Genomic DNA, 27580 nt, shown 5'->3' on the forward strand with positions numbered 1-27580 from the left:
TAATTGCTGCAATGATTTGAACTACAAAGCTCAGAGAATGGACAACAGAATGAGAAACACAACAGTTTTGTCTTTTTTTTTAATCACTGAGTTCGAACAGCAGAAGGAAGAATTCAGAGGACAAAAAGTAGTTTCAAGTGGTAATCTGCGAGCTCCATCAAGCACAGCTATGGGAATGACATCACCAGGGAAAAAAGAGTAAATATTTCAGCAGACAATTAATCCACCTCAGGGCTAACAGATCTAAAACAAAAGCATCATTGAGAAACCTCCATTTCCTTTTACTGGCTGCAGAGCTGGAAAGAGCTGTGTGAGCGTGTGACTGAATTGTTGTGCAAGGCCAGGTGAGCCGCAGCTGTTCTGGGTTAATTGCTGGAGCCTCACTGGAGATGTAAAGACTGTTAGTCTTTCAGTTGCGTGACACAAACCCAAACAGCACAAAGCTGTATGCAGCGAGTCACAGAACAGTTCATTTCTTGGTGCCTTTTTCACGTATGCACCATACGAATACTGAACAATAATGATTTGCATGGAAAATCTGTTTAATGACAGAGAAACAGAAATGTGTAGAGGTTCTTGAGCTCTTGATTTTGTCACCAAAAAGAGTTCCAGTCCCTTCTGTCCCACTTATTAGCTGTGTCTGTTTTCCTTTCAGTACAATGCATGTGAGGCTCTGGTGATGGGGTTATTGTCTAAGTTAAATAAATGGATGTATGTAAACACTTGGCCTGGTGTCTAGGGCAGAGTAAGACCACACGGTAGCTGCTATTAGTGTTTGTGTCGTAGGATATAGCGTTCTGCCATCTGACTCTTTCCAAAAGGAAACTGATACCCAGCTTTGTCTCGAGTGAGTGTTTCTCACATGAGCCACCTCAGAAGGCCACTGGCAGCGCGCAGTGGGAGAAAGCCCAGCGTCTGACTTGAAGCTGCAGAGGGCTAGATTTAGGTTTGCGCTGTTGTTTTTAGTTCCTTTTAGTCTGGCCAACCTGGTGCTTCACCAGCATAAAACTACTTCCTCCCAAGGTTTTCATCTACAGGAACAAGAAGACCCTTGAGGCCAATAACTAGTTGTTTATTTTTAAATGATTTAAAATATAAATAATAGTGTGAGCCTTTTGCTTCATCTTTCTTTCTGAAATGACCCTTGACAGGAACTGGAAATAGTGCTTGTCAATGCAGCCATTATCTCTTGTGACCAAAAGGGATGTGGGAGCTAGGGTGGAATTTCTGAGTTCTTTGTACATGGAAATAAAATGTCTGCCATTTAGTTAAAATAAATTATTGATTTTTAAATCAAATAAAAATATTGAATCAAACAGACGGGTACTGTACTTGAATTTTCCCTCATTTGTAAGAACTATTTTTCACTCTTTTATGAATAGTGGGGGAAAATAAGGGTTATAAATAACAAAAATATATTTTGGGCTTCATGAAACCCACAGAAGCAATTATAGGACAGTCTGGAATAAAAGCTTAAATTACCATCATTGCGCAGAAAAATAAATGACTCTCCTTTTTGCCTTATCAGATAAGCCAGCTGATAAGGCAGTTTTAGAATCCATCATTCCCCTTTCCACTGGAAGCCTGTGCACGAAACTGAAATCCTTGCTTCCCCATCCAATGCTTTCTCCTCTTCCTGGGAACAAGGGTGTTGTGTCCTCAGCATCACTTCAGAGCTTGGGCTTGGGAAAGTCTTAAAAACAAGATAAATGACTGGTTTTTCTGGAGGGGAAATAGAGAAAGCGGGGCACGTATTAAAGTTCAATAATGGAATAACATCCAATAGCTTTAGCAGATCCACTGTTGGTTTCCTCCAGTGATTAAGAGATGACGCAATTTGGGGTTACTGTTTTATTACTTTGAGACCTGAAAAACTTAAGTAAGCATGGCCTGGGAGTAAAGAAAGTAAAAGAATGGGCAATGAGCCTATAAGTTTCTTGTTTAAATTTGCTCCCACGCTCCAATTGTCTCAGGAATGAACTCCCAGGTCCTCAGCATGACACTTACCCGGTTCCTGCACTTGTCTCTCTCTCTTGGAACCTTGGCTTCACAGGCTATACTCATAAGTAGCAGCATCTCCGTACTGCGTCAGAAATGGGCCTCTGCCTTTGCATTTCATACTGCTTTGGTCCAGAATGTGCCTACCCCCTTTATTTCCTAGGTTAACTGATAAATCATCATTTAAAACATGCTACTCAGCCCTTAATCTGGGTTGTGTCTACTTTCTGTATTATTTCAAAGTATCCCTTATTTTTCTCAATCATTACAGTTGTCATATGGTAATCCTCCGTTTTATTGTCTGCTTCGACCTCCAAACCAGTGACTTTGATTTAATTGGTGTTAGGTGGGTCCTCGTCAATGGTCTGTTTTCAAAGCTCCCTGGTGATTCTGCTTCACAGCTGGGATGAAGACCCACTGAAACAGACTGAAAGCTCCGTGGAGATGGGACAGTTGACTCTCTAGGTCACCATCACACCCCATTTTCTAGCTCAGTGCCAGAATCATAGAAAGTGCTCAAGAAATATTTATGAATCAAATGTTATTGTATCCCCAATGCTTGGTACAGTGTAAAACATAATTGTTGAATGAATGAATATATTAAATTCTACAGGGATTACGCAAACTAGTAAATCACAGGCTTTACCTTTAAAAACCTATTGTTGGATAGGAATGAGAGGAATTGGAGAAGCATACCAAGAATTCTGATATAATCACTCATACAATGAATGATAAAAATATGTTCAGTGGTCATAATGATTTCTTATGGAGAATATCTCTCATGGTGAGAATCTTTCTCCTCTTTGAATGCAGAAATTTTCCAAGTGGTTTGGCAGATGTCCAATTAGTTGAAGGTTTGAGCAAACTCTAAGTTCTTTGGAAAACTGCTACATCTTCTGAGGTCATTCCAGACCATTTGCCTTTCTCTGTTATGCACTAAGGCAGGAAATATTTTTCTCCTTTTTGAAATGAGCAGTTCAAGGGGCCGGGAAAGAATGCCCGCGGTGCAACATGCTATCAGCTCCCTCCAGCTGTTTACCTGGTCTTCCTCATTCTTTAAGGGGACAGCAAGTTCCTTTGGATATTAGTTATGATTTTATACATAAGGCAAAATAAACATTTCCTGGAGGGCTTCAGAGGGTGACTACTCAGGTCTTATCTTGCATTTTGCTTCAATCAAAAGAGGAAAAAATAAGATTTAATTTGAAAGAAGATACCATTTATCAGGTTATGCTGTAGTCAGTTGGCACATTAAAAAAATTTTTTTTGAGTCTGAGAACAGTAAAAGTCTTCACATTAATTTCCTCATCTTGCATTACTTAATTTTTTATAAGTGGTCATGGCCCCCACCCAAGGTCATCCGAGAACAATAGTGCCTGAGTCATTGACATTCTTAAGGTCTTGTTTAGAAGGGGCTGTTTGGAGCTGCTGTAGTCTGACCTGAGTCATCCCACACCGGGCCGGGGAGGCTAAAGAATTGGACTCTTCCCAAAGGAACGCTTGTTATTGTAGTGGCTCTGCAGAAGGAAACACGTAGCTCATGCTAAGAGGACATGTGCTCTGCCTCGGCTTCACTGATGGAGAGGGACAGACCACGACCTTTTAATCAGGCAGGCTTAGATTGAATTTCTGTACATAGTAAATTGCTTCTGGTAGAACTTTCCAGAGAGACAACCCTGGAGGAAAGTGTGATGATTTATTGGGAAGACCATGGGATTTGGAGTCAGATCGACTTAGTTTTAAATTCTGTCTCTATTACATATTGTTGAATTACGTAAAATTTAACTTCTTTGAGGCTCAAGTTTCTCATCTATAAAATCTAATAACCTACTAAAGAAATGCAACATCACTGATTTTCTCAGATGCACTCTTTCATCAAAAACGTTAGTTAAAACTGTGCCATGTGCTGTACAGAGCGAAGCAGCTAGGATGCCCTCCTTCTCTGCAGGTGTTATCATCCATATTAATACAGAGAAACACGCAGGGAATAACAAATGCGTGAATGAGGTAGAGCACAAGAGCATAATGGAAAAAGACTTGAATTTGCAATCCAAAGGCCTGGTTCTTAATCTCAACTCCAGCTGTGTGACATGAGGCTCACACAAAATAGAAATAATATCTACTTTAATATTATGGTTTAGAAACTCAAATGGTGGAACGTTTATAGATCTAGCTTGAAAGTGTTAATAACACCGTACCTACATTAATTTCTAAGAACACATTGTATTTCTTCTCCTACTGACCAAAACCGAAGTATTTTAAGAGTAGAGAATGGTACATAGTTAGGCAAGAGGTATTTTTTCAAAAGCCAGGAAGGAAGATGGTGAGTTTAGTTTCAGTATGCAACTGAGAGCCGTTTCTGCCTTTTCTCAACTGCCCCTTGGAAGCAGGGCTAAAATAGGCAGCCCAGGTGTTTGCTCAGTGGAGCAATTAGGTGGGGCTGAGATATAGACCTGCCTGCAAATAGAGTAATCCTTCCTAAACCTTGTGCGGTGTGCTTGTGAAAAGGACTGTGGCGTGTAAAACTATGGAGGGCAAGACTGAGGACTTAAAGAAAATAGAGGTTTGTGGGAAGAGCAATAAAAATGGCGCGCATGTGTGTTTATTTAAAAATCACAGTTCATAAAAGTTCTTGAAGGCATCCACTACTAAAACAAACTAAATTTATTGGTGTTAAAAAGTTGCTCCAGTGGGTAATCATTTTCCCGACTGTCCTTCTGAATTGTTCTGAAAATCTTCCAAAACAGATTCTTCCATGAGTTGTATGTTTATAAACTCATTTTAAAGCTTTTGGACCCTACTGACTTGGGATTTAACATTTTTTTGCACTTTTATTATTATTTGGTTAATTTCCTCAAGTATTAGTAAAATGTTTGTGTAGCCACGGTACCCGGGCCTGGTCTTCATCCCACATACCTAGAAGGTGGAGCCTAATCAGGTCTCCCTTTTACACTTTATGCCCCTACTCTACCGGGCAGGAAGAGGGAGCAGTAATGGCTTTTGGGCTCTTTTTGTTTAAAAAGGTTAAAGTATACAAAATATAGGTGAAAGTATTGTAGACTTTAATTATCAGACGAACATAAAACTGCGTATTCTTATCGTCGTAATTTGAAGCCCACATAAAATGAGTCACACATTTGGGTGATATCTTGAGAATAAGCATGGTATGTTATCAGGAATAGATAAAAGACTGAGTTTATCATTTATAAGCATTTATTTGATGTTAGTTTATCAAATGAGCAAACAAGCTGCCAATGAGGGTGCAGTTCAGAGAAGGGCAGTGAGTGCAGGGGGCGTGTAGGGAAGGTTTGGGAACATGGGCTCCTGACTAGGCATGATGGGCCTCAAGGGGTGCCCAGGGGAGGTCCCTCATGGTGGTAGGAATATTGTGAAGGGTGGAATGGAGGAAGGACATGCAGACAAAAATAATGGCAAAGGCCATCGTTTTGTCCACTCTTACTTCCACCTAGAACTGACCCTGTTTAGAAGTAAGGCTTCAATATTGCTGCTCTTGCTATGGTGAAGAGTTTAGTTGAAGGTGGTTGATAGAGAGTAGTTAATTATTGCGGCAACAGCTCACAGGCTTTCCTTATAACAATTCTATCAATATGAGTCTGAAGAAAAGACCAGGAGAGAGTGGAAACCAAAAATTTATAGGTAGATATTTGACATTGTGTTCTTGCTCACCCTTTAGAGCGTCTATGTTTCCTGGTCAAATTTACTCTTTGCTCACTTAGAAACAAAGTACAAATAATGACAGATACATGCCATTATACGTTTGTCCAAACCCATAGAATGTACAACACTGAGAAGGAACCATAATGTAAACTATGGTCTTTGCATGATAATGACATGCCAATATAGGTTCATCAATTGTAACAGATGTACCACTGAGGGATGCTGATAGTGGGGGAGGCTTTACATGTGTAAGGGCAGGGGGTATATGAGAAATCTCTGTACCTTCTGCTCAATTTTGCTGTGAATCTAAAAGTGCTGTCAAAAACATAAAGTCAATTAAAAAAAAGCACGACGAACTAGATGAGACATAGAATAAAGGACTATGGGAGTTTGAGATGGGAGAATTCCTTCAGACTTGGTTTTGGAGAGCAGGGGACAGAGCTCAAGGAAGAGCTCATTAAGACGTCGGATCTGAGACGGACCTTGCAGGAAAGGTGAGACTGTGAGAAGACTGACCTGGATGCAGGGTACAGAATGGGCGAAGACACAGAAGTGGAATAATATGTTCACGTTCCATCAGTGCAGCGGGTGGACTGCAAAGATGAAGACCACTGATCCTCGGCAGCGGCTGTCATGTTGCATATTTTTTTCTTGAACGTAGAGGGGAAATTGAGCTAGACAACATGTGACTTAGAAGTTCTTTTAAGTGTTTTTATACACATTCCTAATATGGGACATGGGAGATCTAGAAAAGAATGATGTAAAAATGAATAAAATAATACTTTTAATCTTCCCGTTTAAACGGTTATTCTTTGATTTTAAGCCCCTTTTGCTCTGTGAAGTGCTATTTCCACATTAGCTAATTATACTTTAGAAGTATTTTATTGGATATTTTTCTATTTCATTAAGATGTTAGCCATACATTTAAGAAAAAGTAGAATCATAAAATCAAAAGAATATAGTATTTGCATGAGGATTTGTGAATTTTTAAGCTTCCCTTTGTCTAGCGTCACATTCATAAATTGGAAAAGAAATATTCGTCTGACCAAACTGTAGAAAGGAATCAGAAAATATCAAACCAGTTACCCTTCATATTTCAGCAATTAGCCCCATTGAGCTGCTCTCGTGACCTCCTCTGTGAGGTATCAGGGGTCCCAGCGTGTTAAGTGATACTTCCTCACGACCCTTGGTGGCTATTCAGCAACTATTAGGCTGTTTCTAGCTAGATAATTTAGAGCATGTGTGTAATCACCTGACTATTTCTGACTCATATGTTTCAGGGTTTTGTTTGTCTCCTTTCTTTGTTGTGCAGCCTTGCCTATCTACTCGAAGAACATCGTATTTAAGCAGAAGCACGTAACATTGGGAGGTGGTATTTTTACAGTTCTTTTCCAAGAAAACTATATTTAGTGAAGCTTGAGATTTTAAAAAGTTATTTCAGCATCAATAAAATCTCATTACAGGCTTCAGAAGAGAAGCAAACCAATCATACTTCATTCAAACTTGACGATCTTTCATCATGGCCCTCCCTAACACAGTTTAAAATCAGGCATCTTTGATCATAGAGGTATTTGATCCAAAGAGCACATTACATTCTATTCTTTGTGAATAATCTGTGTAAATGTATGTAAATGGCCCTAGAATGATTTGCCTATGCCACCAGGCTTGATTCTGAGCACTTAAGGAAGTGTGTCTATACAGCGCCAGTCACAAAGAAGGCCCTCATAACTGTTGTCGTCGTTTAATTAACACAGACTGATGGCAAGATCTGTAAGCACTGAAGGACAGGCAGCACAGCATTATAATCACTGTGGTAAAGGAAAGACAGGCGGTGAGCCCCAGTGCCCCAGTTTTCTTGCTGAGAACAGGTTCTTGTCACAGCACAGAGGTGGGGGGCCTCAACAGACACCCGATCTTGCTGAGTTTTAGAGGAAGAGATGAGAGTCAGAGGCTGCCTGGAGCGGCTGGAATTTGCAAGGCAGGGCACCAGAGAGGAGGAGGCTGCACAGAGGGTGGGCACCAAAAATCTGTGGGAGGGTTCACCTTGGATCTTTTGCTGGGGATCTGTGTAAGATTCTTTGAGGCCTGCTACAGGCTCTGCTGCAGGGCTGAACAGTGACGCCAGAAGTTGTGCTTTGCTGAGAGATGTTGGAGTTCTGGCCCAATCAGACAACAAGGGGAAAAAAAAAAATATATATATACATATGTAATCCATTGTATGTTATGTCCATATACTTAAATAATAGCACTCTCTCATTGTCTTTCTCTCTTTCTTTATATATAGCATTTTAAAAAGTAGTATAAAATAGCTTGTCTAGATGATAGTGTGAATGCCCTCCAGGTCCTGTTGGAGTAATGCCTAGGAACAGAATTACCCATGATTTATCCTGTCCTACAACTAGGAAATTAACATTAATTCGTAAAGCAATGGGTAAAAAGTCGACACCCGATCTCTCAATCTAATAATCTTAATCCAGTACTGAGTCAAAGCAGAGGAAGTTTCAATTCACAGACTATTCTAATTATTCTGAAACTGAGAACCTCTCATAACTGATTTTCTAATGGACTTTCAGCTGTAACTTTTAAGAATTAGGATTTCAAGAGAAACTCATTCAACTTTCTTTCTTTGAAGCTAAAAAAAAATTTTAATTTACTTTTTAAAAATTTTATTGAGGTCATATTGACTTTCAACATTGTGTAAATTTCAGGTGTACATTATTTTATTTCAGTTTCTGTGTAGATTGCCTCGTGTTTACCACTAATATTCTAGTTTTTATCTGTCACCGTACACACGTGCCCCATTACCCCTTTCACCCTCCCTGCACTCCCTTTTCCTCATTCAGCTTATTTTTACTTTGACATTAAATAGGTTTTTTGCTATGTAGAAAATCCTTTGATATTGAGTTTAAAATATTTAAAAGAGTTTTAAAAACCAGGAACAAAAGGAAATTTGACTTTTCAGGAATAATTTTGAGTTTAGGTAGAAACCTATAATATTCCTGAGTTGAAAACTTTATCTTCAAACATTTTCAAACTTTGGAAAATAAAAACTAGTCATTTGTTTTATTTACAATAATGTTACTTTTAGTTACATTGTGTATGTCACTAAGACAATGCAAATTATAGGTATAAGGCAAGCACGAGCTTGAATTATTAATAGTGGAACCAAAATAAGACCCCACGGTATGAAGTAGCCTCTGACCCTGTGGCTGTGTACTTCCCAGCTGTTCAGACTTCTTGAAGTCCTGCTATCTTTATAATGCTCAGTTTTAGCTTTGAGAGTTGCATTGTGTGCATCTGTGTTTATTCATGTTGAACAAAGAACAGTTTGTGTATGTTTGTTCCTAGCACCTAAGCAACTTTACCGGCACTATTTTTTTTTTTTGTCGCTTTCTGTTAGCTCAGATGTTTGCAGGCCTATTCACATAGAAAAGGGGAAAGGGGGCCATGTAGAGTGCCTTTCTGTGTTACCTAGACATGTTACAAAGTCATTAACAATTATTTATTAAATTTAAAAGTCCTCTTAATGACTACTTTCTATAGAGTAAGATGTGTATGAGAACCAAGAATACACAGTTTGGCCTTTCTCTGGGTGGTCACCTTTCTAACGAACGAGCCTTTTCATTTGGCCAGGTGTTTGTCTTCTCAGCTATAACATATCAAGGTCTTCCAACTCTATCCACCTAATAAATAGGATGTATATTATTAGAATTTTTCAGTTATGAATTGTGTCAGTCTCCTATATATTTGATCTTTTTCATTTTTAGCTCTGAAAAGCAACCACTTTCCCGCATATCACTTACAAACATACAACAGTTGCCACCTACATTGGTTAGAGATTTATATCTCAATATTTGGAATTTACTTGTAAATTTTAGACTTAAATTTTCTTAACTTAAACTTGATTCTAAGTGGAAAAATGACATTAGGAGTTTATGGTAGCTTTTTTTTATGTGATTTTTAAATTTTTTATTTTGGACTTCAGAACTTAGTCTGTGACAATTTTGTGACATCTGAATTGAGTGTGTATTCCTCCAGAGAAGATATTGTTTGCTTTGGCCAAGTCTCCCGGGACATTCTTTTCCTAGTAATGCTTTAATTCCTTCTCTTGAGCTTTCTCAGACCCCACGGACAGTTTAAGTTTGAACCCCAAACCTGTAGTTTTGAATATTTTCCTCCCAAACCCAGACAAAGACCAAGAAGTCTTCTCGACAATTCTCTTTGCCAGGAGAAAAATATTTTCTAGACACCTTTTCCTGTCCCCAACCCTGAAGGATCCAACTTTGTGGTCAGGATCTACATTTTACCTCGCCACTTGCGAATATCTAAGTTAAAAGGCAGTGCTCTCCAGGTTCCTGGAATCAGCAAATGCCCTCAGAGGATGGTTTAGTTTCAGCCTCCACTTATCCCTCCATGAACTTCTTCCTCTTCCTGGTTGGACCCTGAGGATTTTCTTTCTTTCTTTTGTGTTCAGCAATGCTTTTTCATTTGGAAAGTGTTTACTTAAACATAATACATATACAGGAAAATGCACAACTTACAAGCGTACAAGTTGCTACAAATTAAACATGTACCTGTAACTACCATCTAGATCAAGACAAAGAATATCCTCAGAGCCTCGGCAATGTCTGGTCCTCTTTAAAGGCATCACTAGGGGTCAACCCTGTGGCTGAGTGGTTGAGTTCGCCGGCTCCGCTTCGGTGTCCCAGGGTTTCACCGGTTCGGATCTGGGCGCAGACATGGCACCGCTCATCAGGTCATGTTGAGGCAGCATCCCACATAGCACAACCAGAAGCACAACTAGAATATACAACGATGTACCAGGGGGCTTTGGGGAGAAGAAGAAAAGAAAAAAAAAAAAAAACAACATTGGCAACAGATGTTAGCACAGGAACCAATCTTAGGAAAAAAAAAAAAAATGGCATTACGCAACTGCTACAGGAGTGGCCACCATCCTGACTTTCATCTTTATGGATTAGTTTTGTCTGTTTTTGAATTTTGGGTAAATGGAATCATACAGTATATAAACACTCTTTTATCTGTGGATTTTTTTTTTTTGCACGTTATTTGTGAGCTTTATCCCTGTTTTTGCGTGTAATTTTTTTAAAAAAATTACTACAATTTATCCGTTCTATTTATTGATGAACAGTTGGGTTGCTTCTAATTTGGGGCAATCACAAATAATGCTGCTATGACCATTCTTCTCTAAGTCTCTTAGTGAGCGTATATATTCATTTCCATTTGGTGTATTACTATGGGTGGCGTTGCCAGCTTTTGCACACGTTCTGCCTTGGCACTTTTCCAAAGCGATTGTCCCAGTTCCCATTCCTGTCAGCAACATAGGGAAGTCGCAGTTGCTCTGCAGCCTCCCCAGCACTTGGTGTTGTCAGGGTTCTTTGCTTGCTTGTTTGTTTTACTAGCATCCATTCCGATGAGCCAGCAGTACTAACTCTCTGTTTTAATTGGGGTTAAACTCACTGTTTAATTTAATTAATGAAAGTAATTGATTAATTATTTTGAACACCTTCCCATCTGATTATTGGCCATTTAGCTATCCTCTTTAGTGGAGAAAAATTGGTGTTTTGAAGAAAATTATTTGAATTGTCTTCTTCTTTATTTTTTAGTTCTTTTTCTGTTCTAGATAGACATGAGGTCTTTGTCAAATATATATTGCCAATATCTTCTTCCACTCTGTGACTTTTCACTGTCTTAATGTTCTGATGAATAAAATTACTTAACTTTAATGAGGTCAAATTTTTCATTGGTCTCCTTTCTGCTCAATGCTTTTGTCCTATTTAAGGAATCTGTCCTTCCTTAATTCAAGAAGGTATTCTTTCATGTTATCTGCTTGAATCTTTATTGCTCTGCATTTCGTATTTACACATCACAGTTTATATGGAATTGATTTTTATTTGTTGTCATTAAGTCGAGAGACCGTATATTTGACCTACTGATTCTGGATTCCCTCTCCTGTTCTGTTAGTCTATATGTTCTTGCGTCAATACCACACTGTCTTATTCATTGTAACTTCACAATAAATCTTGAAATCTGGTAATGTGAGTTCTCCAACTTTATCATTCTTCAAGAATTGTTTAACTATTCTTGACCCTTTATGTTTTCATATAAATTTTAGTACCAGATTTTTAATTTCTGTTTAAATACTTATTAAGGTTTTATTTGGATTTTACTGAATTTGTAAGTTAATTTGGGGATATTGAAATTTTTACAATATTGATTCTGTCAATCTGTGAATACTTTTGAAATCTTTCAAAATTTCTCTCAGTAATATTTTTTAGTATTGTATAGAAGTCCTACACATCTGTAAGATTTATTCTAATATGCTTAATTTTTTATGCTCTTGTAAATATTATCTTTTAAAAAAATTATATTTTCTAATTGTTTTTGCTAGAATACATAAACACAAATGATTTTTAGAGCTAGTAACTTTGTTAAACTCATTTATTAATTTTATCAGTTTATCAATAGACTTTTGAATTTCTAAATTCACAGTCACGTTTTCAAGTTCCTATGTGTTTTATTCTTTTTCCTTTCATTATTTAACTGGATAGTGAATAGATGTGGTTTTTAGCACACACACTAGTTTTATTTACAAACTCTGGGGTAAGCTTTCAGTATTGCACCAGTAAGTATTTTGTTTGCTATAGGTTTTTGTGGACACCCATTATCAGGTTAAGGAAGTCCCTGTCTATTGATAGTTTGCTAAAAGTTTTTGTAATGATTTTCTGTTTCATTTTATGCAAAGCTCTATTCAATTGTTCTGCCTACTGCACCTTTGTTATTCATTTTCTACAAAAGGCAAAACTTTAGTTTTGTGCTTGAGTAAAACGGAGGCTACGTATGATCGACCTGGTCAGTGTGTAGTGGTTTTAAATGTCTAACTTTTCTTTTAAAGACTTCAGTATAATCCCCCTACTCTTCACCCCATGCATTTTTCTACCTCCCCACTTCAGGAGTCCTTAATGCCTTTAATTCCTCATAGTTTCCAGGGTTCTGTGCCAGAAATCAGCTTTCTGTCTCGTCGGCTTCCTCATTCCTGTCCGCCTTCACCCCAGCCCTGCTGACGTCAAGCATTTAATGTTCTGTAACTTGCTAAGTTACCATTGTTCCCTCTGCTTTCCTGCCTCCAAAATTCTTATTCATTCATTTGACAAATCTCTTTGAATTAAGATGGCCAGATTTAGCAAATAAAATCATAGGACGCCCAGGTAAATTTGAATTCTAGATAAAAAACAGATTTGGTTTTTTAGGGGTCTTTTGGTATAAGTATATCCCAAATATTGCATGGGACATACCCATACTAAAACATTATTTGCTCTTATCTGAAATTCAAAGTTAACTGGTGGTCTTGTGTTTTATCTGGCAACCTTATTATGAGTACCTGGGTAGGTATTGTAGGCATGAGTAACACAGTGGAGTTAAAAAATGTTTGAAAATCCCTGCTCTCAGGAGTTTGCATTTTACTGGGTGAGAGAGATGTTATACATAATAAGTAAATTATGTAGTATATTAGAGAGTGACAAATGCCATGGAGAATAAATGACGTGGGCTCATGGTATCAGGTATACAAAAATTGGGACTGCACCGTGGGTGTGTTGGAAAGGGCATCAGTGAGAAAGTGAGGTTACAGCAAGCACTCGAGGTGTGTAAATTTGGGGACAAGCGCACTCCAGGCAGAAGGAGCAACACTGAGGCTGGAGTGCAGCTAGTGTGATCGAGGCAGAAGGCCAGCGTGGCTCAAGCAGGTTAGCAAGGACAAGAGTGCAAAGATAAGGTCAGGACAGGAACAGGAGTCCAGACAAGGTAGGACATGGGGAGCTGTTAGAAAAATGGACCTTCTCCTCTCAGCGAGGCAGGAAGGCAGTGGACTGTTGAACGTGGCTGATGTTGATAAAAGCTATGATGCAATGGAGTGTTTAATGTGACTGATGTTCATAAAAGGTACAACAGTGTTAAAAGAAGCAGTCTGGCTGCTGTGCTGAGAATGGACAGTAGTGGGTCAGGGGAAGCCAAGGAGGAGGTCACTGGAATAATCTAGACAAGAGATGACGGTGGCCTTGACTAAGGTGATAGCCGTGGAAATGGTGAGAAATGGCTAAATTCTGAATGTATTTTGATGGTAGATACGACAAGATTTCCTGATGGATTGGACATAAATATTAAAGAGAGAGAGAGCAGAGTCATGGATAACGCTCAGGTTTTGGTCTGGGCAGTTGGAAGGATGGTTCAGTTCTACACCATCTCTCAACTATTTTAGTCCTCTCTTCTCTTATTTTTATCCTCATTACTTTATGCTTGTTTATATTCTTTCAATGATAACTTAGTGGGGCTTTGAGTTGAAGCAATGATAAACCTGTATGTTTAACTCCACATGTCTATCCAGAAGTCCATATAGTTATTTTGATAAGTTAATTTTACTTAATTTTGATTTGTGGGGAAGAAACACCTTTGGAATTTCACTGTAATGTGATATCTTATTTTTAAAAAGGTGGTGGAAAATAAATGTCCGTGACCAAAACAATGTGGCCTAAGTCCATGTGGCACATGTGATTCAATTAGAATTTCCTTGTTGTATTTTGTTTCTGTGGAGAGAGATTATTTTTTACTCTTGTGCCGCTGCCAAAATGATAGCTGAGAATTAACTTCTCTGTAATTAAACTAGCCCATTTTTGTGTTTTGCAATGACCGATGGCAGTCATCCAAGAACTTTTGTGTGCCCAAAGAGAGATACCACATACTCTGCAGGATTCCATAGGAATTGGAAAAGGTCCAACTAATGAGAGCAGATATTTAATGCTTCTCATTGAGAAATATGAGAAAGATCCATCAAAAGAGCTGGATAAATATATGGATTGTTATAATCAGTACTTTGTTAATGAGCCTTGTTTCCTGTTTGAGCATGACAAGTCAGAGTTCTATGCAATTATTGGCTAGTCACTGCTTTTTTCTGTTTTGTAGAAGAATCTCAGAACTTCATTGGATTTGTTTATTTATTGTAGGTATTTTCCATATCTCTTTGTCCTTTCCATGGACAAAAATGATCAGCTGAAAAATATTAAAGAAGAAGTAAATTACCATGTATTTTAAAACTACATACTCACAATGTTCTTCATACGAAACCCTGAAAACTTTAGTGCGTCATTTAGGCAGCCTTAATTGAGGCATTAATTGAGGCCCAATATGATTACTTGTAGTCATTACGATGACTTTATGTTGAGAATAAGGTATCCCTTTTGAAGATATTTAAATAGTATAAAATTATGCAAATGAAAAATGCACTCAATCACATTTTAATCCTTTTCAAATTGTTTATACACATGAAAATTATCAGTTCTTGTTTTTATGTGCTGTCAAGTTGGGTCCGACTTTCAGTGACCCTAGGAATGAGTGATGCCCACAATGTCCCATCCTCGACAACCCTACTCAGCTCCTATAGACTCAGGCTTATGGCTTCCTATATGAAGTCAATCCACCTCATATTTGGTCTTCCTCTTTTCCTGCTGTCCTCTACTTTTCCCAGCATTATTGCCTTTTCCAAAGAAATGTGCCTTCTCATCATGTGCCCAGTGTAGGACAGCCTCAGGTTTGTCATTTTTGCCTCCGGTTATAGATCAGGCTTAATTTGCTCCAGGACCCATTAGTTCATCTTTCTAGCAGTCCAGGGGATCCATAGAGCTCTCCTCCAACACCATATTTCAGACAAGTCAGTTTTTTTCCTGTCAGTCTTCTTCACTGTCCAGCTTTTGCACCCTGACACAGTAATTGGGAATACGAGCATGTGCATAATCTTGGCCTTGGTCTCTAATGACACTTCCTTACACTTGATGGTCTTTCCTAATTCTTTCATTGCTGCCCTCCTGAGTCTCAGTCTTCTCTTGATTTCTCGGCTGCAGCCTCCATTTAAATTGATGACTGAACCAAGGTAAACAAAATGTTTAACAGCTTAATGTCTTCATGTCTGTGTGAAGCAGCACAGTTCTTCAGTCACGATTTTCGTCTTCTTGACATTCAAACTCAGTCCTGCTTTGGCACTTTCTTCTTTCACTTTCGTCAGAAGTCGTTTCAAGTCACTGCTGCTTTCTGCCAGTAAGATGTGTCATCTGCCTCTCTTAGATTGTTGGTATTTCTTCCACCAGTTTTCTCTCCCCCATCTGAGCCTAGCCCAGTTTTTCGTATATGTTCTATCTGCAGACTTAAACTGATAGGGAGATAAAATGCACTTTGTCTGACACCTCTGCCTGTAGGAAACGTTCTGTCTCTTCATATTCTGCCCTGACAGGGGCTTCTTGCCCACAGTACAGGTCACAAATCAGGACAATCAAGTGCAGAGGCATGCCCGTTTCTTTCAGAGCAGCCCATCGCTTTCTATCATCCACACAGTCAAAGGTTTTCCTGTCATCTGTGCAACATAGACCAACCTTCTTCTGAAATTCTTTGGGAAACTCTGGTAGCTAATGAACAATCACAGTTAGAGCCGTGTGCCTTTCCCCTTTTGAAATCCAGGTCGGACATAAGGCCTTTCCTGCTCCCTGTGAGGGAAAAGCCTTTGCTGCAGCACCTGGAGCATCCCCTCACTTGCCCGGAAATGACAGCAATGGTCCTGCAGTTACTGCCCTCCTCGGCATCTCCTTTCTTGGGACTGGCATACATGTTGAGCATTGCCAGTCTGTAGGCCATTGTTTTGTTTTCCATATTTGTCGGCATATTGTTGTTAGGATTTTGACAGATTCGGTCTCTGTGGCTTGAAATAATTCTATCACTCTCCCACCCTCCCCTGTGACATATTTCTTCCCAGCACTTTCAGGGTGGTTTTCACTTCACTTTCTAAAGTTACAGGCTCTTCCTCATGGGGATCTTCTTCAAGGGAACCTGTTGTCCTTTTGTCTCTTCTGCGTCGATCTTTGGTGCACTGTTCCCACCTTCCAGATTGCTTTGAAGAAGATTCCTATGAGGAAGGTGGAAACAGTGCACTGAAAATTATCAGAGAACCAGAATGTTTAAGATTTCTCCTCCCTGTGCCTCTTATTCCATACTGTGTGTTAAATAATTTGCGTGACCTATTTCAGTGGCAACATGCTCATTGGAATTCTGTTTGTATCTCCTGTTGTCATGCTTCTCAAATTGGAGTAACTGAATCCCCGGGAATCATGCCAGGTTGCTGGTGGTTGATACGCTGGGATGAACGAGGTGAAACTTCCTGGAACATTCATCTTAAAATTTTCTGTGAAGACTCTCTGTAGTTACGTAGATATATTTTGGTGTGTAACAAAGTGTTCACAAAGGAGGCATAAAAGACATTTCTATCTGTCAGGGGTCCCTTTGGGGTGTACCTCAACCCAAGACCCTAAGTATTCCATCCCCTCTACTGTTTGGATACTTTGATATAAATATTTGAGCAGCTCATTGTTGAAGTCCTCAGGAAAGTTCCTTTGATGCTAGCCCATTCCTCAGAGATTTCTACGGTTGAATACTGATGATATCATATTTCATGGCTCTTTTAAAAGTGGAAAATATTCTAGAATAGCCTGCAGAGCATGATGTAAATGTCTAATTATCCTACTAATTAGCCCAGTTTTCCTTTTGACCAGAGCATGCCTAATTTTGTTTCAAGTAAGTCAATTCAGTGACTTTGGATGACGTTTTCAGTCATGTTCAGAAAATGAGTATAATGGATATGAATTGAGAGCTTTCTATGTATAAAGAGACCCTTCTGTATTATCTCTTTTAACATCACAACAGCACTCTAAGTTAGGTACTATTCTCATCCCTTTTTGCAGATAAGAACCTGGGCACAGTGTGTCCAAGTTACATTCTCAAGATCACACAGCCCCAAAGAGGAGGATCCAGGATTTGAACCCAGTTGTCCGCCTTGGAGGCCCCACCTTTAAACATTATTCTTTGTCTAGAAATAATCTTGAGTAAACAACACTCCTTTGTTAAAAAAAAAAAGCCAATAAAATATTTATAATCATGGACAACAAGGTTGACTTCTGCCATGTGCTGTGATCCTTACTTAACTGGTGGGATCCAGCTGCACGGAGTTCCACGAACAGCATCGACCTCCACACACTTGGAACTGAGTAGTCAATCCCAAACCAAACTGTGAAGTTAATGGAATTCCTATTCCCTTTTCACAGCCCTCAGCCTCCGCATTCTTGACCTTTCTTGGCACACTCTCTCCACTGCTTTCTCACCTTCTCCTCTTGTGTGACAGAAGAGAATTTGATACCAGTCTTCATAGCGTGGTTGATGGATTACACTTTACATGGATGCGAATGAATTGCAGTAATGTGCATTATCTCTACTGAGCACCTTCATTCAAGCCTTTGGTTTTATCTCTAATGGAAGGATTTGAGTCCATTAAAATGCCAGCCTCAGTACCTTGCCTTATGCCTTACATCAGCCTCATGTGGTAAGTTAATTTGAGAGTGGAAGGCCCTTGAACTAATTCTATATCTTCATAAGTTACTATGTTTAATGAGACCGAGAGAGGGTAAGATGGCCTAAGGGACAACACTGCAGAGTTTCTTTGCTTGTTTAGACCTACCCTCCTTTGTTCAAACTATAGCTAATGGTGACACATCCATTGCAGCAGTAGACATTTTTCAGGAACTTCTGGAGGCAGGAAAGCACATATCGCATTGTTATCATATTCTTCCAGACTGGAACAGGTGTCTAGGGCACATCCATTCCTTCCAGATACCCTGCCCGCCGTTCCTGCCTATACAGAGGCTTCAGGAACCCAGAGCTTAAATCTCCAGTGCATCCTGATGTTGTGCCATTTTGGTAACCAGCACTGAGTAGTAGTTTTATAGAATCACTGCTTTTGTGACATCCTAGATTGCCTGTGCCTTTTGTATTACTTTGATCTCTGATAAAATAAAACTATCTTCTTTATTAAAAGAGGTGTTGCAGTAGACATTTTCCTCTGTCATCCATTGTTTTTTACCTATTTATATATTTATCTTTCACACTGGACCCATTGAAGTCATGGACTGTTTCTTCTCTCTTGGCATCCTCAATGCCTAGTAGAGAGCTTGGCACAGAAAGAGTGCTCAGTAAATATGGGATGAATATTAATTCATTGATAAATGAAGGACTGAATAAATAAATTTGTTTTGAATCCATATATAACTTTAACCTCTATAGGAGTATCTATAAAATAATTCTCCAACAGGTTTTATATAACACCATAAGTATCCTACAGTATCAGGGAGCATAATTTATGCTACTAGAATGAGATACTGGCTTAGGCAAAAATCATCCTGTTTATTAACAAAAATTTAGGACTTAGGTTATAAGTAAGGTTATAAGTAAGTAAGTACTAATTTTAGAATATTTTCTAGACAAACCCCAATTTGAGGAACATTTTTAAGAGTCCTGCAAAAAGTTTCAAACTGGATTTTCTTACTTATGACTTCAGTTGTGTTAAAGAAAGGACAGTAGCCCCTCATTCCTTATCACTTAGGTTCATCGTTCTCTTTGGATTGTATCTACCCATTTGGTCTAATATCCTTCCACCTCCCACACGCAGCCTTTCTCCATGCACACCAGTATCCGCAATAATCTCCTCTTACCCAACAGGTTAGCTCTTTATGGCCTTTGTTCGTTCCATTTGCACAAACCTCTCCAATCTTTCCTCAGTCCTGCTCAGTCAGCTCCCACCCATCATCAGGGTCCAGCTCAATCCTTCCTCCACTGTGAATCGTTCCCTAACAACTCTTACCAAGTGATTTGCTACTCGTTCTTTTCCTGAGGTCCTAGTGCAGATGTTGTTAGTGCCATAGGTGCATCCTTATTTAATTTCTACTTGCTCTATGTTTATTAGTTTCCCCCCAAATGTAAACTCTTTGAGGGCAATGATTGTGTCAAAACCTCTGAATCTTTTGCAATACCAATAAAAGGCTAAGCACTTAAAGTGTGTTCAGGGCAAAGGCAGCAAAAGCAAAAATCAGCAAGTGGGACTACACCAAACTAAAAAGCTTCTGCACAGCAAAGGAAACCATCAACAAAATGAAAAGGCAATCTGCGGAATGGGAGAAAATATTTGCAAATCATATATCTGATAAGAGGTTAATATCCAAAATATATAAAGAACTCACCCAAGTTTATAGGAAAAAAAAAACCCCAAACAATCCGATCAAAAATGAACAGAAGATCTGAATAGACATTTTTCGAAACAAGACATACAAACGGCCAACAGGCATATGAAAAGGTGGTCAATATCACTAATCATCAGGGAAATGCAAATCAAAACCACAGTGAGCTATCACCTCATACCTGTTAGAACGACTACCATCAAAAAGACAAGAAGTGGGCCCTCCCCATGTCTGAGTGGTTAAGTTCGTGTGCTCCGCTTCAGCGGCCCAGGGTTTCCCTGGTTGGGATCCTGGGCCTGGACCTAGCACTGCTCATCAGGCCATGCTGAGGCGGCATCCCACGTAGCACAACTAGAAAGGCCTGCAATTAGAATATATAACCATGTACTGGGGGCTTTGGGGAAAAAGAACAGGGAAAAAAAAAAGAAGATTGGCAACAGATGTTAGTTCAAGTGCCAATCTTAAAAAAAAGTTTTTAAAAAAAAGACAAGAAATAACAACTGTTGACGAGGTCGTGGAGAAAAGGAAACCTTTATGTACTGGTGGTGAGAATGTAAATTGGTTCAGCCACTAGGGAAAACAGTATGGAGGTTCCTCAAAATATTAAAAATAGAACTAGCATGTAATCCAGCAATTCCACTTCTGGATATATATCCGAAGGTAACAAAAACAGGATATTGAAGAGATATGTGCACTCCCATGTTCATTGCAACATTGTTCACAATAGCCAAGATATGGAAACAACCTAAGTGTCCATAGACAGATGAATGGATAAAAAGATGTAGTGTGTGTATATATATTTATACAATGTAATATTATTCAGCCACGAGAAAGAAGGGAATCTTGCCATTTGGGACAGCAGAGATGGGCCTTGAACGCACTATGCTAAGTGAAATAAGCCAGACAGAGAAAGACAAAAACTGCATGGTATCACTTATACGTGGCATCTTTTTTCAAAAAGTCAAACCCATAGAAACAGAGAATAGAAGAGTGATTGTGAGGGTTTGGGGGGTGAGGGAAAGAGGGAGAGGTTGGTGAAGTGTACAAACTTTCAGCTACAAGAAGAAGAGGGTCTGAGCATCTAATGTATAACGTGGGACTGTAGTTGATAACACTGTATCGTATAATTGAAATTTGCTAAGAGAACAGAACCTAAATGCTCTCACACACAAGAAAAGATAAATATGTGAGGTGATGGATGTGTTAATTAACTAGATGGGGGTATCCTTCCACAATGTGTGCATATGTCAAATCTCATGATGCACACTTTAAGTATCTTACTATTTTATTTGTCAATTACAGCTCAATAAAGCTAAAATTTAAAAAGAAAATTGTACTCGGCATTATTGCTTGTTTGTTGGCAGAGTTGAGCTTTATTTATTTTATGTTTATTGACCTCTTTGTTGATACTTTTCATAGTCATTGCGTATTATGTGATCTTCTCTAAAAATTAAAATCACTTGTTAAAATCCTTTTTATAACTTGCCATGTCTTAATGCTGTGTCTTAACCAAATGATATCCAAACTTGTCTGAAAGGAGATTTTGTCTTCCTATTCGGAACCTCACACAACCTTCTGCCCACCAGATGTCAATGCTTCTTTTGGACACACTTTTTCTACAGTTTCCCGTCTCATCAAGCAAAGAACACGGTCTGTAGTTTAAAGATCTTCACGGTTTTGACATCTGGGGGTGACTTAAATCCAGGAAACTACATGGTCACAATAAAATGGATAAACAAGGAGCACACTGAAGATACTTTTACTGGAGAGAATATTTTCCCCACCTTTTCCCTTAGAGCTCAGAAGTGAAATGAATAGAGAACTGAAGGACAACCTGTAAGTCTGAAACAGCACTTTCCCAGCTGTAAGAGAGGATGTGAAATTGCTGATGTTGGTTTTAAAAAGTTTAAGTTATAAACAAAAGGGAAACAGTAACTTGGATGGTGGTTTTTAACTGAAACTGAGATCAAAGCTCATCATTTCCAAGAGTAAAGTAAGTGGAGGTTTTGGAAATGGCTCTAAATTTTAATATAAGACCATTTTCTAAATTTTGTCCACTTTCTACTGGCTCATGCCTCTGTCTGCAGTTGCATTGATTTGAAATGTCTGTATTTGCGAAAAAAATATTTTAACCACTTTTCTTTTAACTTGGTAATATGATTATTAGCAGTGAAGTCCGCTTGTTTAGCAGCTGGACTGCTGTAGTACTAATTAGAAAAGTCTGTATATTTTTCAGATCCTCATGTACCCTTACAGACTGCACCTTCCAACGTATCTTATTGTCTTTCACATACTGCAAGCTATCACAGTATAGGCAGTTATGATGGAAAAGATTTGGTTTCTTGATTTAAAACTTGGAAGAGTTGTTGCACAAATTTTCAATGACCTTTGCTTGCTTTCACAAGGGGAAATGGACTAGAGATCTCACTCTTTCTGTCTTTCCTAAGTACGTGGAAATTGTAAAGACAGACCGAGCCTCAGGTATGGTTCTGGGCCACTTCAAAACCCTGCGTTCGCATTTTGTATTTGCTGACTGTTCTACTCTTTGAATGGCCTTACCACTTTCTAAAAGCAACTGGGACAAGATTTTCTTTTCGCTTCTATTTGTTAGACTTGGACTTTTTGGGTACATGAGTTAACTTTGCAAGTGCCATAATTATACACTCTATACAATTAATTAGAATTTCCATTTTATCTGGGGATTTTTTGTGGCAGATGACACAGCCTTGATGAATGATTAGTTGCAGGAGAAATGTAGGCTTTTAGGTCTGGATTGATAGGGTCGTAGGAAGCATCCCAAATGCCAAGAAGCTGAAATGAATACCCCTCAGAAGTTCGTTGAAGAATACAGTTAAATTAAAAAAGCTATAGTCAGTCATGTGTATATGCTCCTTACAGGGGCAGAGTCAGTCTATATAAGTGCTTGTCAAGCCATGCTGTGGCAGGTGTCCCACATACAAAGTAGGGGAAGATGGGCATGATGTTAGCTCAGGGCCAGTCTTCCTCAGCAAAAAGAGAGGAGGATTGGAGGCAGATGTTAACTCAGGGCTAATCTTCCTTAAAAAAAAAAAAAAAAGAGTCAACTAACTGAAAAGCTCTTAAGACAATTGTTCTAATCACTTGTCTATTTCTTTTTTTTTTTTTAAAGGTTGGCACCTGAGCTAACAACTGTTGCCAATATTATTTTTTTTCCTGCTTTTTCTCCCCAAATCCCCCCAATATGTAGTTGTATATTTTGGTTGTGAGTCCTTCTAGTTATGGTGCCTTCTTCTGATTTCAAGAAAAATGTCGTTGGTTACACATTGTTAAAAGGTAAACTGAGGCACATCAAAATTTTCAAGAGTTTATTTGAGAGTACATTAATTCGAATCAGCAGTGCTAAACCAAAGATAGTTAGGAGGGCTCCAATGGTAGGAGCTAGAGGCAAGGTTTTTATAGAGAAGATGCTGAACCAAAGCAAAGCAAAGATTTGATTGGTTATGGCATAAGCAGTTGCTTTGCTTGGGAAAGCTAGTTGGCTGTGTGTGATTTTAAGTTTCATTTTCTTGGATTTGAGAACGTCGACTCTGGCTTAGGTTTTGGCTCACTTATGTAGGCTACTGAGGCATCAGAGCCACCTCAGTCTAATGGCCCCATTGTTTAAGTTCTTTAACAACGTTATAGACACAGGCTATTTTTTGGTATGATTAGAACCCTGATTTGCACTATAAATGTGGACCAGACTAGAATTCAAAACTCAGTATCATTCTTTTCAAAATTAAACATCATATGACATCATTATTATGTGTGTCCAGATATTTCCATATACCATCAGCTCTGAACAAAGGTTATTTATTCTAAGATTCTTCAAACGATCCAGAATCATTAAAACTGTGTGTTCAGAAAAACATATGGCATCCAACTTCCCAGCTCCAGACCTAGGAATTCAGATCAAGAACAGAATTGCAGCTACGCAAAAACTGGAGATCCCTGTTGCATGCAGTGCAGTTTGAGGTGAGGTGATGTTGGTGAAAGGCAAGTTATCTAAATCTAAAAGACACAGAGAGCCTTTAATCATATTTTCTTACCCCAATCAAGAGACATACATTTTTATCATGTGCCTTCTCCTTATCTTGTAGCAACAATGAGAAATATTTCTAGATTCAAAAATCAAAACCTCAAAATCCCCTTTACAAATTTTACAGTTTACGGATAATTAAACCAGAAAATTCTGCAATTGTAACTATCTTTAAGTATTTGTTTCTTGTATGCAATATTGATTGGTTTTATTTCAAAGAAAAATATGTTTATGCAACAATATAGACTGTTTCTCACATTCACTTCTTTGTATGGGAGAAAAAGCACAAGTCTATTTTCTGAAACTTTGTTCCTGAGACTTTTTATTGATTCTATGGACTCAACTTGGGGTCTTCTGCAATGTGTTTCTGGTTCCTTTATTCTATTGGCTTTCTGGATGTCCTTCCAAACAGGTCTTTACGTGAGCTACATTTGTTCCTGGAGAATGCAGCACGACCACACAGATTTGGTCAAAATAATAACCTTCCTTTAAAGGACAACTGAGGGAGAAATGTGTTGCTCAGCACATTTTTACCACTGATGTAACTTCCTCTCCCTTTCTTTCTTTATTTTTTTTTCTCATATGAAACATCATATCATTCCTAAGGATAAGAAACTCACAGGCTAAACATGTAAGGCTTTCTCTGTGTCTGGAGGAAAATTTATTCATTTAAAATAAAATAGCTCTTAGGAAGCAGGACAACCTTCCTGAGTTTCTCATTCCTGGGACTGTTTGCATTCTTTCCCAGTGAGCTACAGTGATAGGCACCAGGACCTATTTATACCAGGAAAGACGTGCTAGTAAGCTATTCGGTGCTGGGTTAAGAATAAAAGCTGCAAGTGATTGGATGAAATTTCTACATGCCCCTTCCCAGCAAGCATCCTTTGCCCTTTTGGGGGAGATGTGACTGTATGTCAGGTTTGTGAGAAGCCAACTCAGGAACAGCATGTGATGTGAAAATGGAAACAGTGAGACTGAAACCATACATGGTGAAGTCAAAAGATGCTCTTTCTTGAGCTGTTACTGAAGTATGCTGGGGTTATTTCAGTGCTCGAAGAATAAATAGCACTTGAGGCACACTGGAGGAAAATGTAAACGGATGTGAGAAGACTCTGTGATTTTTCCCAGGCAATAGCTCTCAGCCAATTATATTTCAGCTTTCACTCTGACTTTAGAAAACATTATTCCAGGGCAGCAGGGTCTGAGCTGTTTGCGAGCGCACAGACTGCGCTGCTTGTTTAAAGACAGAGAGTTTTCTACTGAGCACTGGCTTCCTCAGGACTGCTGAGGATGAAGGCTCTGAAGGAAAACAAAAAGAAGCAAACAAAACCCCCAAGCCAGCATCAGAAGACATTGTAAATTGTTTGATAGCTAGTGACAAACTACACGGTATCGTAGAATGGTTGACCTGCGTAGGACGTTAGAAGCCCTTAGTCCAAGCTCTTCTTTAGATGAAGAAGACAAGACACAAAATTTAACATAACTTCCCAGTAGCCTGGCCAGTTATAACAGGACTGGAATATATCTCAGGGCTGCCTGCCTCCCAGTCTGAGGGTGCCCTTCTTAGGGAAATGCAGAGCAATAGTAAAAATTGCAAATGGGAAGTATGTCTACAAGATGTTGGAGCAATGCAGTCCGTTGTCAGTCCCCAGACCTGTGGAGTCTGTGGCCCTGCAGCTGAGTAGCAGCCAGAAATACGCCATGGCATCCTGGCATTGCAAGTACTAAGGCTTACCTGCTTGGTTACCCCCATGGAAGGTAAAGTAGCTGGGAGTTTTTAAGGAAAATTTAGCCATTCAAATCAAAGGGAGGATGGTGCTGGTGCTGTGAAAAATAGACAAACATATAGGTTTAAGCAGTTAAGAAAGGTGACTGTTCAGAGGAAACAGACTTCTCTGCCTTTTTTTGCTTTATTTTTTTGTGAAGTATCAAGGTGTTCTCTTTATGTAAGCATTTAATGCTGTGAGAATTGGTCTGTTTGCTATAAACCATTCCTTTAAACCTGCCTTTACAGATAATTTTAATTTCCTAGGAGAAATTGTATATGAGAAATAACTTCCTCTCTGTTAGGAGTGTTTATTTAAATTGATGTTCTGAGCTCTCCGGCAGACACAGCCCTGTTGGCAAGGCTCTCAGCATCCCAGAGGCACATCAGTATGGAGAATGGTGCTTGTTATCGGCAGCCCCCCTTCTTCCTACCAGCGCCCAGCTACAGAGAGGAACTTTCCTGCCAATTCAACACTGATAAATCATCAGACCTACACTAGAGAACCATTACTGAATCGAGATCACTCTGAGTTATGTATTTGAGACTTAAGAGTCTGACAGCCTTTTCTAGACTCTCCTTTTAAGTTCCTTAATACAGTAGATATCTTCAAAATGAAAGGGAAAGGAAAATCTAGATCAACCTTTTGGTTATTCTTGGGTTTATCTCAGTAGACTTTTGGGTGGATCAAATGAAATAACATACATAAAAATTAAAGATATTGTAGTGACTTTAAACAGTAACTTGAGGAAGTTTATTTTAGTTGATAGGGTTAAAATATATAAAGGGATAAATATATATCAGGAAATTATAATAATGGCGCATGTATTACATGAACCACTGACCCGAGTGTGTGCGTTAACTCACATGATCTTCTCAACACTATGGAAATAACTATTATTATTATTCCCATTTTTAAATGTGCATATTAAGGCTCAGAAAGGTCATGCAACTAGTAAGTGGCAGAACCACAGATCCTCATGAATCTAGAACATATGCTTCTGTCCACTAGGCTCTACTACCTGAAAGAAAGATGATACTTTTCATTGTACCGTAAAAGTACTTAGTGGATAATGTTACAACTCTACTGCGTGTGCTAAGCTTGCCAGGTTTGGAGTGGTTTTGTTTGGTTAGGTCTCTTTTAAGTTTTTCTGATGAAAAATGCTGGAAGACTGGAACCATCCTATGTTCTTTATGAAGAGAGATCAGAGCAAAGTAGGCTGTCAGCCACTGACAGGCAGGGGAGAGTCCTGTGAAAGGCTATTGGGTGATGGAAAGAGTGCTGGCTGAGAGCCCAGGGGCGGGAATCTGCCCTGCCCCGGCTGTGAGATTTACATGAACAATATTATGGAATACATTGCCGACGATTCCTTTCTAGCTCCGAAATTCTATGATTCTCTTACAGAACCTTCCATTCGAAGATCTGGCGTTGTTTATTTAAAAGGTATACATGCTTTAAATCGCAGGAAAAAATAATGGTGTCGGTACATAATTGAACTCCCATCGAAGAGTACCACATTCCATTAAACATTATTTCTCAGAAAAGTAATAGCAGCGAATGGATAGTAAAACGACTAAAGTAAAAATATAGTGACGTGTAACATGAGGCCCTCCGATAACTCCTGGTGTGGTGGAAGGAGAGCCTTTTTGATGAAGAAAGAATTCATGGTGTGCTTTTCTTAGTAGAGCTTTTGAGCATCTCTCCTCCGCAGTCGCCTCCTAACGGCGTCTTTAGTGCAGGACTGAAGCTCTGGAAATTGTCCATCGTATACTCACGCTGAACGTGTTCTGCCTCGAGAGTTGTCATTTTGAACTTCAACCCAATTCTTCTGACTCCACATTCTGCAACTTCTTTTCATTTTTCTATCGTTCTCCTTCTCATCTTGAAGAAACTGAGCAGAAAGGGCATGAGCTCCTTATCCTTGGTCACCTGGTCACTGGCAGAACTGAAACCAGAGTCTGGAT

The 27580-nt window shown here is 39.0% G+C and overlaps 1 long non-coding RNA gene across 4 annotated transcripts in view; it reads left to right on the top strand.

The window, feature by feature from the left end:
- Positions 1–27580, top strand: part of LOC111775378 (uncharacterized) — a 149201-nt gene that overhangs the window by 116405 nt on the left and 5216 nt on the right. The window lies entirely within an intron of this gene.

The sequence above is a fragment of the Equus caballus genome, chromosome 10 (assembly GCF_041296265.1).
Source record: "Equus caballus isolate H_3958 breed thoroughbred chromosome 10, TB-T2T, whole genome shotgun sequence".
NCBI classification, from domain to species: domain Eukaryota; kingdom Metazoa; phylum Chordata; class Mammalia; order Perissodactyla; family Equidae; genus Equus; species Equus caballus.